Raw genomic sequence first — 16,194 nt, 5'->3', positions numbered from 1 at the left:
TTGTCTTCCTCACTGTTTTACTTGGCAACAAGCTTGAAAACATACATGACATATTATATGGAGCTAATTTTTAATGTTAGCCAGAGTAATGAGTTCATATTTTTGGTGTCTGTTTTCCTATTTTGAAGTAAGAACAGAATTTCATTGTCACCATCTTAGGCATGATCGATTTAATTTATCATGGGAGTGGGAGGGACAATTTTTCTGAGGAATTCATGATAAGAATAAAGATGAGGCCTTGGAGTCAAAGTAACAAATAATTGGAGGGAGATGGAATGAGGTTTTTCCATAATTACAGCTTGAATTTTTTAAATAGAATCAATGTACTGGCAGAATTTACTGGAAGAGGAGAGTTCATTAGAATCGACTATGTACGCAATCACGCAGAGATGTCAAACTTGCAGACAGAACCAGTACCCTAGACTATGATTCAGTCGAGGTTGTTCTCCTGACACAGGGAATTCAGGAAGATGCTCCCCACAATTGACAGGCCTCCTGCTGATGATGGAAACCTCTTCTTTACAGAAAAAAGGCTCTTTTCCAATCAGATGCTTTTCTTTCAGAGAATTAAATTTAAGAGAGCAGGGGAGTGGGGTACCAGAAGCAATGGGTGGAAAGAGCCTGTCTTTGGAAGCAAAATGTCAGCTTAAATTATGGCCTGCTTCTTATTGCACTCAACGGTTTGGGCAATAACTTGAAACTCTACACATGCATTTTGTATTCCAAGTATTTCACATATGTTAACTCATTCATCCTCATAACAACCTTTTGTACAAATAAAGAAACTGAAGCTCAGAGAGGTTAAGTAACTTATCCACAAATACACAGCTTGTAATTGGTGGTGCTGAGATTTGATCCTATGTAATTTGGTTCTATTCTGTGCTCTTAACCATCACACGATGGTGCTATAAAAGCTGATCCTGAGCTTGAGAGGAGGTGCTTGGAGAGTATTGGTAGGAATGAAACAGGTCCACCATCTGAGATTCAAACGCTTGGATGGGGTAGATAAACATAATGTCTAGCCGTGCTTAGAAATTCCAAAGCAGAGGCGTCAGTGTAGAGATGGCCTTGCACTTATAAAACGGTTCCATAATGTGCCAGTCTCTTCCTTGGTCATCATGATGTGATTACTTTGTTTTCCTAGGGAAGCGTTTCTGATTCTCACTGAGTCTGATTCCAGGGACAGAAATTAAGTGCACAAGCATTCTGGAGCACGAGCCACAGCCTTCACTAGTGTGGCTACCCTCTGCTCTGAGCTTCTGCTTTATACACTTCTCACAGCTCTGACACCCCATTTCAGTATGTTTTATCATTCTTGACTAATAAAATTGGTCTTATGCCAAGTCAACCACTTTCTTAAATCCTGGGTGTCCCATTTCATCAAGTCTTCCCTTTATCACTGAATAAAGTGCAGGACCATTTGACCAAAAGAAAAAAAGAAGATAGTCTCACAGAGGGTCCCCAACCCCCAGCCCCAGACCTACCACACACACATACACACACACATAAACACACACGCACACTGGAGCAGTAAGCATGTTGGCAGGGAAGAGGACTGGGGGCAGCATGCACTCTGCTTCTCATGTCCTACATACCCCTGCATGCCCGTGGAGTATCCTGAATGCCCCTGGGGCATCAAGTGCCGTTAGAATTCAGAAATGGGGAAGGTGTGCTGCAATGCTCATGCTCAGGGGTCCTGGGATCTGTTCATGGAGAATGCAGATGTGCTGCCTTGGGGCTGGAGCCCATACCCCACCAGGTCAGCACACAACATCCGCTGCTTAAGGGGCATGAAGAGGGCCAGGTTCATAGGCCTGAAGCTTGTAGAATTTCTAGAGCCCACTGTAAGAAAAAAAATACAAAATGATCAACACAATTTTAAGGATAAAAGTGAATTTTTTTAAACTGAGAAAAGAAAAATTTATAAATGCCTACAAAAATTATAAAAGCTCACAAATACCACAACTATCATAAAATCTAGATAATATTTTTATTAATTATTTGCTTATACCTTAATAAGACATTTTGCCTATATTTTGGCCTGCATACTCTTTGACCACTTCTTCTATGATAATTATTTTGTAATATTAAATATTAAAAGGTGGATAATTCAGTTTTTTCTCAAGGATGGTTGATTGATGTTTGTTTTTTCTTTTTATTACTGAGAGTTGGTGTGGCACTCTTTTACCTGCCCATAATCCTACACCAACTGGGCCAATTGTCGAGCTAAGGCTGGGTCTGGAGCTTAGAGACCCCTCAAGCCCATTGTCCAGGCTGGGTCACCAGACCCCTCACACACACAGTTCTATAAGCTAGGTAACTGGCCAAAGGGTCCTTGGAGCCTTAGGTTGGAAAGCATGGCCACACACGGTGGTAGATGCCCGAGGCAGATACCAGCCAAGGTGGCAGAGCCACCCATGTGCACTAACTCCACCCTCACACAACTTATTTACAAAGAATGAGCTGCACCACCCTCAACCAGACCCAAGGCGAGAGGGCCTGATTAAATTATCCTATTTTCCCAACAGTTGGAAAGCATAAAGCATGTGACTTCACACACAGATGTCCCTGCTGTTTCTGCCTGTGCCCTACAAACACAGAAATTCTAAGTTCTATTTTGCATAATTTCCATCAGAAAAAAAATATGTATACATAACATGCATAATTGATTACACTACATCAAGGGTATTCCTGACCTAAGAACACTTCTGTATGTCAACTTGTCAATGAGAATTGAATCAATTTTAAAATGCTTATAATTTTAAAATGAGAAGCTGTATTAGTCCATTTTGTGCTGCTATAACAGAATACCTGAGACTGGGCAATTTATAAAGAATAGAAGTTTATTTGGCTCACGATTCTGGGACAGCTGCATCTGGTGTGGGCCTCAGGCTGCTTCTACTCATGGCAGAAAGCAGCATGCAGCCGGTGGGTACAAGCAGATCACATGGCGAGAGGAAGCAAGAGGGAGAGAGGGAGGAGATGCAGGGTCTTTTAAACAACCAGCTCTGGCAGGATCTAATAGAGAGAGAACTCACTCACTACTCTTCACCCCACCCCCCACCTCCAGGGAGAGCATTAATCCATTCATGAGGGATCCACACCCATGACTCAAACAGCTCCCAACACTGTCACATTGGGGATCAGATTTCCACATGAGTTCTGGGAGGACAATGCATCCAAACTTGATCAGAAGCCCTGAAAATTGATCTCAATTAACTGTACAGTAGTAATTCCCCCTTATCCACAATTTCACTTTCCACAGTTTTAGTTACCTGCAGTCAACTGCAATCTGAAAATATTAAGATATTTAGAGAGAGAGAGAGACCACATTCACATAAGTTTTCATACAGTATAGTGTTATAATTGTTCTATTTTATTATTATTTATTGTTTATCTCTTATTGTGCCTAATTTATAAATTAAACTTTATCATAGGTATGTATGTGTAGGAACAAAGATAGTATGTATGGAGTTTGTTGTGATCCACAGATTCAGGCATCTACGGGAGGTCTTGGAACATATCCCCCACAGATAAGGAGGGACTACTGTACAGTAAATTCAGCTGTGGGCATGAGACACCTCAGAGAAGACACAGGAGAAGAAGACAGAACAAGGACCAGATGGCTTCCCCCTCACTCCTCCATTCTGGGGATCCAGATCTCATCCTGGGGGAAGGGAAGGGATCAGAACACTGATTTACCCTGGAGAAGAGTATTATTTAACTCAGAATGACTAAGAAAACTTGCATGGGCACCTTAAAGTTCTTCCCCATTCCTGACCAGAATTGGGAAGTTTATGGGAAAGTTGAGTTAGTTACAGAAAATAAAACTACGTTTCTAAATCTCTAAGTGATAACTTTAAACATCAACCTCACTGCATATGAAAATAAGATGACTAAAACAGAGAAAAGCCAAGGAATTTAACCCTCTGTCCTAAAAGGATGGTGAGTTAATATGAAATGCTTTTAAAAGGAACAGATAACAGCTTGGATAGCTTTAAATAACTTTCTGTGGTAATTTCTAAGGTCCCCAAGGTTCTATGTGACTTTGATAGAGACCTGGTCCCAGAATGAGTATATCTTGTCTTAGTTTGAGTATGACACTGGCTGATGCTTATGCCAGGTTTGAAACTACCACCTGGCAAGGAAGCTTATCCCTATGTCAACCCTTCTCTCTGGGTTCACCAGGAAGAGAGACGGATGCAGCTGGAACAAACCACTCCATCAAACAATAATGTAAAGGAATAAATCTGGTTGATCCCTGCTATGGGTTGAATTGTGCCTCCCCCCCCCAAAATTTATATGTTGAAGTCCTAGCCCGCAGAACCGAAGTACATGACTCTATTTGGAGATAGAATCTTTAAAGAGGTAATTAGTTTAAAACATGGTCATATGGGTGAGGCTTAATCCAATACGATGAGTGTCCTTTTAAAAGGAAGAGATTAGGACACAGACATGCACAGAGGGAAGACCATGTCAAGACACAGGGAGAAGACGAGTCAAGGAGAGAGGCCTCAAAGAAACCAACCATGCCAACAACAGAAAAACTGAAACTGAGTAATGTATAAAGTAAACAGAATTTATTTCTATGGTTTTGGAGACTGGGAAGTCCAAGGTTCAGGGAACACATCTGACGATGGCCTTCTTCTGGGTGGGAACTCTCTACAGTGTTCCGTAGAGACCAAGGTGTCACATGGCAAGAATGGGCTGAGCAAGAGGGTTAACCTCCTCACTTGCTCTCCTTATAAAACCATAAGAACCACGCCCATTACTCCATGAATGGATCGATCCATTCACAAGGGTACAGTGCTCACAATCTAATTGCTTCTTAAAGGTCCCACTTTTCAAATACCGTAATAGGATTTCCCACCCTCTTAACACCGTTACAATGGGGGTCAAGCTTCCAATACATGAATTTCTGTAAGACACATTTAATCCATAGCAGTGAGAAAACAAATTACTGTTGTTTAAGCCACCCAGTGTGTGGTACTTTGTTATGGCAGCCCTAGTAAACTAACACAATCCCCTGCTGGGGTCTGGGTAGAATGGAAGGTTCTTTTTATGCACATAAATGACCATGATTTCATACAAGTTCTAAAAACAGTTTTGCACCCATATCTACTATATCTACCAACTTTTTTTCTGTATCTACCAATCCCCTCTGGGCACTGACAGTACAAGGAAAATGTCCTAAAAACTAATGTTGCAATAGGGCCTATATTCTTGCTGTTGGGCATCGTAAGCACACACTATAGATCCTAGGGACTAGTAACAATTTCTGTGTGAAGTTATTCTTTCTTTGCAATTTCTCTTGCTTTCTCTGGCAAGAGGAATTTAATATTTTTGCCTTTGAAGTAAACTGCTAAGCCTATACTCATATTCGGGATGGACTGTAGTAGGCTGAATGATGTCCCCCAGAAAGATGCCCACACTGTAATCCCCAGAACCTGTGAATATGTCACCTAAGATGGCAAAAGAGACTTTGCAGCTGCAATTAAATTAAGGGTCTTGATATTGGGAGATAATCCTGAGTTATCATTGTTATATAATCAAAAGAGTCCTTGTAAGTGAGGCAGTAGAGTCCAAGTAGCAGAAGTGGTGATGGACGCAGAGGTCAGAGAGAGAGAGATTTGGAGATGCTACACTGCTGACTTTGAAGAGGGAGGAAGAGGCCATAGCCAAAGAACACCACAGGAAAAGGCAAGAGAATAGAGTTTCTCCTAGAGCCTCCAGAAGTAATGCAGCCCTGCTGACTCATTTTAGACTTCTGACCTCCTAAACCTCCTGAAGGTAATAACTCTGTTGTTTTGAGCCACTAAGTTTGTGGCATTCTGTTTCAGTAGTAGTAGGAAACTAACACTCAGTAAAAACTACAGGGTCCTCCTGCAAGCTCAATCAAGCTCTTTTCTGGTCCTGAAAACATCATGATAAGGACAGAAAGTGTACCAATACCCTCCATTCCACCCTCCACTGAAACATGAACTAAGTAACTAAGTTGTGGCGCAGTCCCACCCAATAAATAGCTCACCAGGGAGAATCATGGGCGATTGTGCAGCCCTGGAATCCACAGCTCTTCTTACCCAGTCCCTCTTCCCCCAATCTATGTGGGCCTCATCTGCTCACAGAGCTCTGACCTTGACCTCACTCTGGGCTGCCCAGCTACCCTGACCAATGCACCGGGTCTTAGCAATCCTCCTTTTCAGTAGAGAAACCTCTCTATAAGAAGAGTGGGATTGAGAAGAGAGATATATAGGTTCAGAATCATATCCATCTTGCCTGATAAAAGAAACTTTATTTTGATGGGGAGCAGCAGTGAAAGAACATGAACATCTTGGAAGGATGCAAATTTCATGCTGGCAACATTGCTAGCCTGACCTCACTTTGCCTTGGTTTTATGTTAAAATAAAATTAACTTAAACCACCATTGATATACTTAAAGCTTTTCGGGTTTTCCTCAGAGCTGAATCAGTAAAGAAAAGCCTAACGGCTTCAGAACGAATTGAACAAAATTTTATTTCAAGTCTGATGTTTAAAGCAGAGCCTTACAAGTAGCTGACTTGTCCTCAAGGAAAACTTAAATGTAGAAATGCTGTAAGTTCAAATGGTCCTTCCAACAGTGAGAAAGGTTGAGATTTATTAAAATAATAACAACATAATGATAGCTACCATTCACTGAGCATCAGCTACATGCCAGACACTGTGGGGGGTTCGTCACATGCATTACTCCAGTCCTTGCAACAATTCCAAAAGGTAAGTACAATTACCTTTATTTTACATATGAGAAACTTGAGAGTAAGTCATTTGATTAACGTTATACAGATAATATACAGAAGGGTGCACGTAAATGTGTAATATTTTCATGACACATAACAGTCACTTTGCTTTATTCACATGAATAATTTATAATGCATATTAGATAAAGACCACCTACTTCTGTTTTCTCATACTTCTGCAACTTATATTTTTATCTTTAGATGTTAAATCTCTATGTGTTGTTTTCCCAAAATTCTGAGAAGCAACAGTGAACAGCTGTTGTTTTTGTGTGTCCTGCACTCACACTGCTTCAGGTTAATAGCACCTCAGTCCAGATCGTGAAAGTGGGCCTGACACCATCCCCCATCTCCTGCCTCATTGGGATTTTGATCTGGATTTTGATTGGGCCTAGGCAATGAAAGTACTGCACTATCCTGGCACAGGGTGACTGGTTCCAAGATGGTCACATGACATAGCAGGATGAATGAGAATGCTCCCTCAAGTTTTTGCTGGAACTCTGGAGAAAAAGAACCTTTCTTTCCACCGGAGTTATTAAAATGATAAGGCAAAAGCCTGGACACAAAGAAATACCCTGATAGAATTTGTAATTAGCACAGAGGAAAGGAGCGCCAGGTGATGAAGAAAGGTGAGTCTCTGGATTTACTTGTGCCTGAAGTTTTTTAGACTTCTCCATTTAATGACCTAATATATATCTTCCCCCCCATCTCAGTTTCCTAATCAAAAGAATTTGAATAGAGAGCATAATCTCTCTCTGTAACTTTCTATCAGATGCCCATCATATTTTTTGAAAACACAAAGACAACATGAACCACTAAGAGGATTCTACAGTAGGTGGAATAATGGCCCCCAAAGATGTCTATGTCCTAATCCCCAAACCTGTGAATATGTTGTCTTATATAGAAAAAAAGACTTTGTAGATTTGATTAAGGATAAGACCCTTGAGATTCAAGAGCCCAGTCTAATCACATGAGTTCTTAAAAGCAGAAGAGAGGGGTAAGAATGAGGAGAGAGTCTAAGCATGAGAGGAAATGCTTGCTTGCAGCCAGCTTTGAAGATGGAGGAAGCAGGCCCTGAGTCGAAGAATGTTTGTCCTCTAGAAGCTGGGAATGGCCTCAGCAGGCAGCAAGAAAACGAGAACCTCAGTCCTACAACCGCAAGTACTGAATTCTGCCAACAGCCTGAGTAAGCAGGAAGTACATTCTCCCTCAGAAACTCCAAAAAGAAACAGCCTGCTGGCACCTTGATTTTAGTCTGATGAAACCCACACCAGACTTCTGACTGACAAACCAAGACAATAAATTTGTGTTGTTTTAAGTCACTAAATTTGTAGTAATCTGTTACAGCAGCAATAGAAAATGAAAACAAATTGTAATCACTATATTTGCCTTGGGGAGTCTGGAGAATCAGACCACCCAAAGTTCTTTTGGAAAAACTCCCTGGGTGTTGGGGGAGAAAACTCTGGGTCTGAACCTCAAGGGTGGTTATGTCAGCACACCCACACAGAAAGGAAGGATAGAGGAGAGGCCACAGATGTATGGTATAAGTGAGGGCAGGGAACTTAGGCTGACAAAACATGCAAAATACATACCTTATTCTGCATCACTGAGCAGTCATTGGTGAGGAATATATTTGCTGTGCTACTCTTGGGCTTTGACAATCATGTTCAAAATTCCACATGTAGCATCAGTAAAGAAAGAGCAGAAAATTTGAGCATTGGAGGTTCAGAAATCATTGATCAGTGATGGAGATACTGCCCTCCTACATTTTTGGTACCAATGGTAGAAGTTTTGACAAGGAAAAGTAGTGACAGGGAGAGAGAGCAACAAGAGTATTGAATAAGCAGAAGCGGGTAACAGTGGCAGGCCTGGAATGGCCTAAGTTTCAGCAGCAGCAAAGGTGTAGAGGCCACTGAGAAAGAACATGAGGGCCCAGGACCCTCTCAGTGACAGAGGAAAAAAAAGAGAGTGCTGGGATTCCAGTGAGCATTCTGCAGAGGGGATGGGAAAATCAAGGACATACTATTGCAATTATTATACAAGTCCTAAGTGTCTCCAAGGCTCCCATGGTCTGGCAGTGTAAGGGTTACCGTGCACGCTAGTTTATATTTATAGTACCTTCTCAGAATGTTCCAAATAAGCTCATGCTCATTTTTCAAGTAAGTCACTGTCCTTGCAGTGACGCCTTGGATGCCTTCTCAAGGCCTATCATTCAAGGCCCATGAGTCTATTAATACCGATTTTATACTCCAATGGCTGGACACCAAGGTTTCAAATGTATAATTCACTTGTGCTGATTTGATATGACAGAGAGAAGACCTAGGGACTTCTGGCAGGGTGCACCTTCTACTTCCGTATCTACCTGGCTTCAAATGTCTTCTGAAGAGAATTAATCAAGGAGGTATTTAGTCATAAATCTCTGAAGAAAGTACTTGAGAAAAAGAAATGAAGCTTATAAAGTGGAAATGTTAAGAATAATATTTTTTTCTTCATTCAAGGAAAGTAACATTTATTACTAAAGCATCCAAACGAGATTTCTCTCAAGTAAATTGCTGTTTTCTTTTCTTTTCTTTTATTGTAATGGACTAGGTTGCACTATTAAAATGAAAGGTTACATTATATGAAAGACTATCTTATATTTTAGAAATCCTAAAAATATTTGAATTATTCATTTAACTTTTTTAAAACACCAGAAACCTATTTAAAGACACTTCCAGTTATTTAGACTTTGACATTATATGGGTCAAGACAGAAACCACAGAGAAATTAATAATAAGATTAGCAACAAGAATGCATTAGGGCCTGAACTTACTGTGTGTGAGGAATCATAAGGAATAAATACCGTATTTTTAAAAGTTGTAGTCCAGCAGTTCTGTCTATGTGCTGTTTTTCTTATTCATACAAAGCTACAAGGCCTCTCACCACTGACTCAATTGAGAGCTGACTGCAGATAATCTATGAAATGGAGGTTAGAGACCTCCCAAAATGCACGACTTGGAAGAAAGGATTCTATTTCATATTTCTTTTTTTTTTTTTTTTTCCTTTTGGCAGCTGGCCAGTATGGGGATCCGAACCCGTGACCTTAGTGTTACAAGGCTGCACTCTAACCAACTGAGCTAACCAGCTAGCCCTGTATTTTGTGTTTCTTGTAGTAGTCTGAGCTTGAGAAATTTAAAAGAGGACAACTGGGAAGAGTTTTTTCTGTAAAGCTATATTTAGCTTTATTTGTTTATCTTCCTGTCTGCTTAATTGAAATGTGAACATAAAATAATCTGACTTCTTGTTTACCAATCTACATCTACTAAACGGAAAATAATTGGCAGGTCCTTCCTAACCCATGGGTTCTCTGAGCTGAGAAGAACAGTTCATTGAACTCATGTAAATTATCCAATGGTAAACAGCAATGCACTGCCTTCCTCTCATCATTAAGATGAATTGTTCTCTGTAATTCTGAGAAATAGCAATCAGTAAGGTTAATAATATACAGTAACACAATGTGCGGTTTTCTGCTCTTTGTTTTTCTTAACAAGTAACGACAGGAGTTTACAGTAATATTAAGCAATCGTTGCTCATTAAATGCATGCATTTTACACACATGAACAAAAAAACCCCACAGTTTTGTGGCACAATCTTTTTTTTTCTATGAATTGTTTTGATTCTTGGGTTTAAAAGAAGTCCTTGTTGGTAATATCAGGAGATTAGATTTTAAAATATTCTTAGGAGTTGTCATCTCCTTACTAGCCAGTCTTTCTCTCTACTTGTCAAGTTGCTACTGAAAAACAATAAAACTAACACAGAACAAAGAACAGGAATTTAGATTTCTTGAAATCCTCTAGTTTCAGCTTTGGTTGAGTAATGGTGGGCAATGTGTCTAAGATGACATGTTATTACCGAATACCTGAAACTGGGTAACATACAAAGAAAAGAGGTTTATTTCTTACAGTCTGGTGACTGGGAAGTCCGAAATCCAGGGAACCCATCTGTTGAGGGCCTTCTCCTGGGTGGTCTCTCTACAACACAAAGTATTACATAGCAAGAATGGCATGAGCCAGAGAGAGCTAACCTTCTCACTCATCCTCCTTAATAAGTTGTCAGAACCACGCCCATTAGTCCATGAATGGATCAATCCATTCACAAGGACACAGTCCTTAAAATCTAATCACACCTTCAAGGCCCCACTTTTCAAATACCATAACAGGATTTCCCACTCTCTTAACACTGTTACTATGGGGATGAAGTTTCCAATGCATGAAGTTTTGGGGGGCACATTTAATTCATGGCACCTGCCTCTCACTTCTCCCTCCCCATTGTACTTCAAGGAACGGAGCCACCTTCTGCCCTAACTTGGGGATTGAACATGCTGATTACATTCTAGATACTCCCATAGAAAACAGAAGTTATGAGGCACCATTGGAGGAGCACGGCTCCAATACGTTACTTTTTAGCTTAAAAAGGATCCAGGTCCTAGGGGAGGGGCAATGTTTAATGGATCAAGAGAGGAAGACCGTTGCTTTTTGTTGTGATTTTTACTTAAACTATAGTCTATGTTTTCAAGAGGAAGAACAGTGCCATACACATTACCACACTCTCAAACTTGAAAGGGCATTTGGGAATCTTGGTGAGAGAAACACTGAGCAGATTTGATGGGAGTGGCTTTCTAATTGGCCACTAAAGACCACTCTTGTCACGGCCAAGCTGTTTAGACTCCCTCCCACATTTGCTTGACACCCCAGGATAAGTTTGTGTTTACCACAATGCCTCTGGAAATTCTAACTCTTTCTCAATTCATTTACGAGCCCTGCTCTTTCTGAAGTGGAGAATGATTAACAGTAACTGCTAGACACTGAGCCGTGTGCCGTTAATATCTTATGCCCAGCCTCACACCAAACACACAAGGGAGGTCATATGGTGCTCACCTTACACATGATGAGTCTGAGAAGGCTGGAATATGTCCAAAGTCACGCAGGTAAGTTAAGGACAGAGATAACCTCCACTTGTGTCTCAACTGATTCAGGCTTTTTTTTTTTTTTGTCCCCAGATTCCTCTTCTCCTCTAACCTTACTCTAGTTTACAGTACCCCCTCCCCCCGGGCTGTATTACACCTAAATTGCAGGTTTAGAAATGATTCCCTCCCGCCACAAAAAAGATTGCCTTTGCTCTGGCGATGCAGATGGCTTTCTCGCTTTCCATTGCTAGGACCACAAAAGCAATTAATGGGGAAGGCCAAAACGAGACTGCTGTTTTTAGTTGTGCCTTTTACTTAACTTACAGTGTACATTTTCAATAGGGAGAACAGTAAAATCCACATTACTAGACTCTCCAACACAACAGGGCATATGGGGACTCTGGTGAGATAAGTATTTGAGTGGGTTGAAGAAGATGTTTGAGCAAAGGAAAACTTAGAGATTGAAGCTTGACACTTCTTAATCAGAATAATATTCAAATCCAGAAAGTGGAGCAAAAATAAGTACTAACTTTGGGATAGAGTGGGAGAAGGAAACAATAAGATTAAAAAGGTTTTAGAAATACTAAGTAAGATAGAAGGAATGTAGGAGGTGATGAGGGTGATAGTGTGGTTGGCAGGGTGGAGTTTTGGTATAATTTTAAGTGTATATCTAATAAGATTTAAACATGAGCTGTCAGACAAGTCGTTTCTAGGTTAGAATAAGGTATATACAGAGACTCAAAGGATTAGAGATTTATTACCGTCTCTCAATTCCTTGTAAAATAATTACATAATTATGTTGACTCCCTCAGCAATGAAAATTGACCTACTCTTCACAGTAACATGGAAGTTAGTCTTGTCCAGGGTTATTCAACAATCTTGTAACACTGTGTTATTGCCCAAGAGAAATTAGGCTTCATATTTCGGGTGAGATTAATGATTGAGTTGGCTCATATATTAAATTTGTGCAAAAATAGTATTTCTGAATTCAGTGCCTTTCTTCAATTTTAGTGATGAATTGAACTCTCATCTTTACCCTAGTGGGAATGGGCTTATTTATTTTCAAAGGCAATAATGGACTAGAATGGAAATGAAATGCTAAGGGTGCATGCATTGCAAACTGAGTGAAAAACGTATTATCTCTGTTTCCTTGGGCTCAACTATGAAGCAACAAAAAAAAGAAATATTGTTACTGTTTACTATAAACCATACAGACCTCATTACTATTGTAATTATAGTTTAAAAACTATGCATTCTTGTCAACAACTGCTCTGAAAATTGCTATTTACTATAGAGTGATAGGTAGGTAGGTAGACAGACAGGTAGATATAGGTAGATGGGCAGGACAAGATATAAATGTGTCTGTATAAGTCTCTGTATGATGTGCACATACTTTATTATTTCGGTCGAATTTTTGTCAATTGAAATATGTCTAGAATGGAGAATTTTTAAATACCCATCACCAGGCTCATATCTGGCTATTTGTGGTCATTGGGGTTTTGTATTAAAATGTCTTTTAAATTACAAAAAAATTAACCTATGTTGCTATAATCAGGAAAAAAATACAAAAAAGAGAAAAAATAGTACTCTTGTCCCTGTATTCCTCCGTTCCTACGAACCATCCTACCCCACGGTCACTATTGTTGTATTTTCACCTCTGCAAAGTATTCAACTCAAGTCTGGGATGAATCCTTTTATCTCAATGCACCTGATAATTTTTAAGGTGATTTTGTAACCATTGGGTGAAAGAAATATGTTGCACATGTTTCAAAAGTTTCCATGTATTTTCACAGAGTTGTTAAATTTAACATCAAAGAAGTCCCTTTGCACTTTACACAATCCTTTGAAAGCTTAGATTTCTCCATCATGAGATCAGTAGAATATATGAGGACATAGGTTCATCAGTCTTAAGTCTTCCTCCAGTGACAACATAGAGGATGAGACCACCCCTTCCCCTGGTTAGAATATGGAGAGGGTCCCTATTCTAGAGGGTCCATATTCAAGAGAAATGTTTAAAAACTTTTGATTTCATCTAGCTTAACTTCCGTGGGTTAATAATGTCACTCATTCAGTCCAGAATAAAACATGTCTTTCTTGATGTTCCTAAGTAAGGTTATTCTGTATTAATTTTTATATTAGCAGCTTATTTATTTATTTATTTTTAGATAAAAGTGGAAACATAAAGTACTACTCCACGCTGTATAGATTTTCCTTTTCTTCTTGTTATTGATCATCTTGTGGTGAGACAATGCAATCTAAAGCCATTAGAAGTGCTACAGAAAATCAGAGGATATTTTATTCTTATCGTTTTGCATAATTTTCTGTGTTTTCCACAATGCCTTTTCTGGGTTTTTTGCTCATTACAAAGACTTCATTTAATGAGCCCTGAGCACCTACTTGTGCAAAGGCTACAGTAAGATGCAGGTAAATATCTTGTAAAGAACTTTATGCTCTATATGAAATAATTATAGGAAAGCCTAGAGATGACCACAACAGTAAGATATTTGGTCAGATATTTGGAGAAGAACACACTTAACACAAGCAACAGTTTTTGAGTTCATTTGAAGATACAAGGTCACTATGACTCAATTCCTGCCCTTGGGGATTCACATCTATTATTCTTGACTTATGAAGAGTTTAACAACAGGGTGGCATTTGGTATAAGTGGGGGTTAAGGTGAGAAGAAAAATCAGGAAGAGTCCATGTTCCAGAAAGCAATATGGACAGAAATCTTTTCCATCACAGGAGATAACTTTTCTGACATTATTACATAAGTAAGCAGTTGGAATTTTCTGTAGAGGGTGAGACAGTAAATATTTTAGCCTCGTCAGTCTCTTTCACAACTATTCGATTTTCCCATGTTCCAATTAAATTTCATTTACAAAAGCAAGTGGCAGACAGAGTTGGCCCAAGAGCCATAGTTTTTTTGCTGCCTCCTGATATAAATTATCACAGTTGTAAACTTGGAAATATGTTTAGAGGGTGATGCTATTAATAGAAATAATAATAAAAGGAAAGACAGGTTTCATTAGAAAAAAACAGTGGGTTTGGTATTAAAATATATTTGGCTTAATATGACAAATATTTCCTGAGCCCTTCTAGGTGTGATATTCAGTGTCAGGGACAAGGAAATGGACAAAATACGAGCTCCACACTCAAGGAACTCACAGTCTATCACACAATGTGTTAAGATCACATCATGGAGCCACGGTTTTAGGGAAGTATTGTGTCCAGGAATAAGCAAGCCATGCACAGGAGCTCAATAAAGTGCCTCCGTTCAAACCACTTCAGTCTATAAAACACACTCATAGTTCAGTAAGTTCGGCTGAGAAGGGCAGGTTGAAAAGTTGCAGGTGAGTGTTGGCAAAGTGAGGATAGGAAGGCTTGAGGAGTTTTAAATCATGTGATAAAAACGATAAAAAAAAAAAAAATCCAGAAAGATCAAGGCTAAAATGTTACCAGTAGCTGAAGTTATGTTTAATTTTTTTAGAGAGATTGTGGAAATTGGAATGAAACATGAAATTGTAAGTGCAAAAATACCACAGGGATATTGATGGTCTAAGTAAGCACATTGTCTACTTTAAACAGGATGTGTTCCATGTTCCAGAAATTACCATGGTAGAAAGAGAAAAACATGCATTACTGTTGTTGCCATATATTAGTGTTCAATCAGAGGAGTTTGCCTTCATGTCAATTCTGTGCTTTTGATTAAGGAAGAAGGTGAACCTCTCCCGCTCCTGGAGAAGTTGAAAAAGAGAGATACCATTATGATTATCTAGTACAATGATTTTTAATATTTGACAGCTGTATAGACCCTTAAAAAATGTCATGAAAAATATAGATAATAATTCTCAACAAAATGTGTTTACAAAAATTTCATGTACGTTCAGAGGATCAAACATCCAATGAAGCCTGTCTATGGGTCCCATAGAAGTCAGCATATCAAAGGCTGAGAAACCCCACCCACAATATGCTAAAAGATTTCTATCATTATCTCAGCTGATGTTCAGACAACAGACAACAGTTGATGGAGGTACCGTTATCGCCATTGTAGAGAGACAAAGAAATCAGGGATGATAGAGACTAAGAAATTTGCACAGTCACAAGACTGCCAGGTGTAGAGCTCAGTCTCTGAACACCTTGCTCACCGGCATAATGGAACTCACATATGTCTTCATGTTGTAGTGGCCTACTTGCAACTCCTAAGAAAGAGAATGAAATCATTCTTTTATAAAATGATAAATCATAAATCATAAATCACAACTTTTATGACACTCCAACTGACACTTTTCCAAAAACAATATAAGTTCTTTGCTCTAAAATCCTCAAAAAGTGTGGTAGGCTGAAAAGTGAGCTGCCCCCTTCCCAAAGACACCCATGTTCTAATCCCCAGAACCTGTGAATAGGACATCTTCCATGGCAAAAGAGACTTTGCAGATGTAATTAAGTTAATGATTTGTGACGGGGCGTTTACCTTAG

This window comes from Cynocephalus volans, chromosome 9 (assembly GCF_027409185.1).
Source record: "Cynocephalus volans isolate mCynVol1 chromosome 9, mCynVol1.pri, whole genome shotgun sequence".
Taxonomy (NCBI): Eukaryota; Metazoa; Chordata; class Mammalia; order Dermoptera; family Cynocephalidae; genus Cynocephalus; species Cynocephalus volans.
This window is presented reverse-complemented; position numbering follows the sequence as displayed.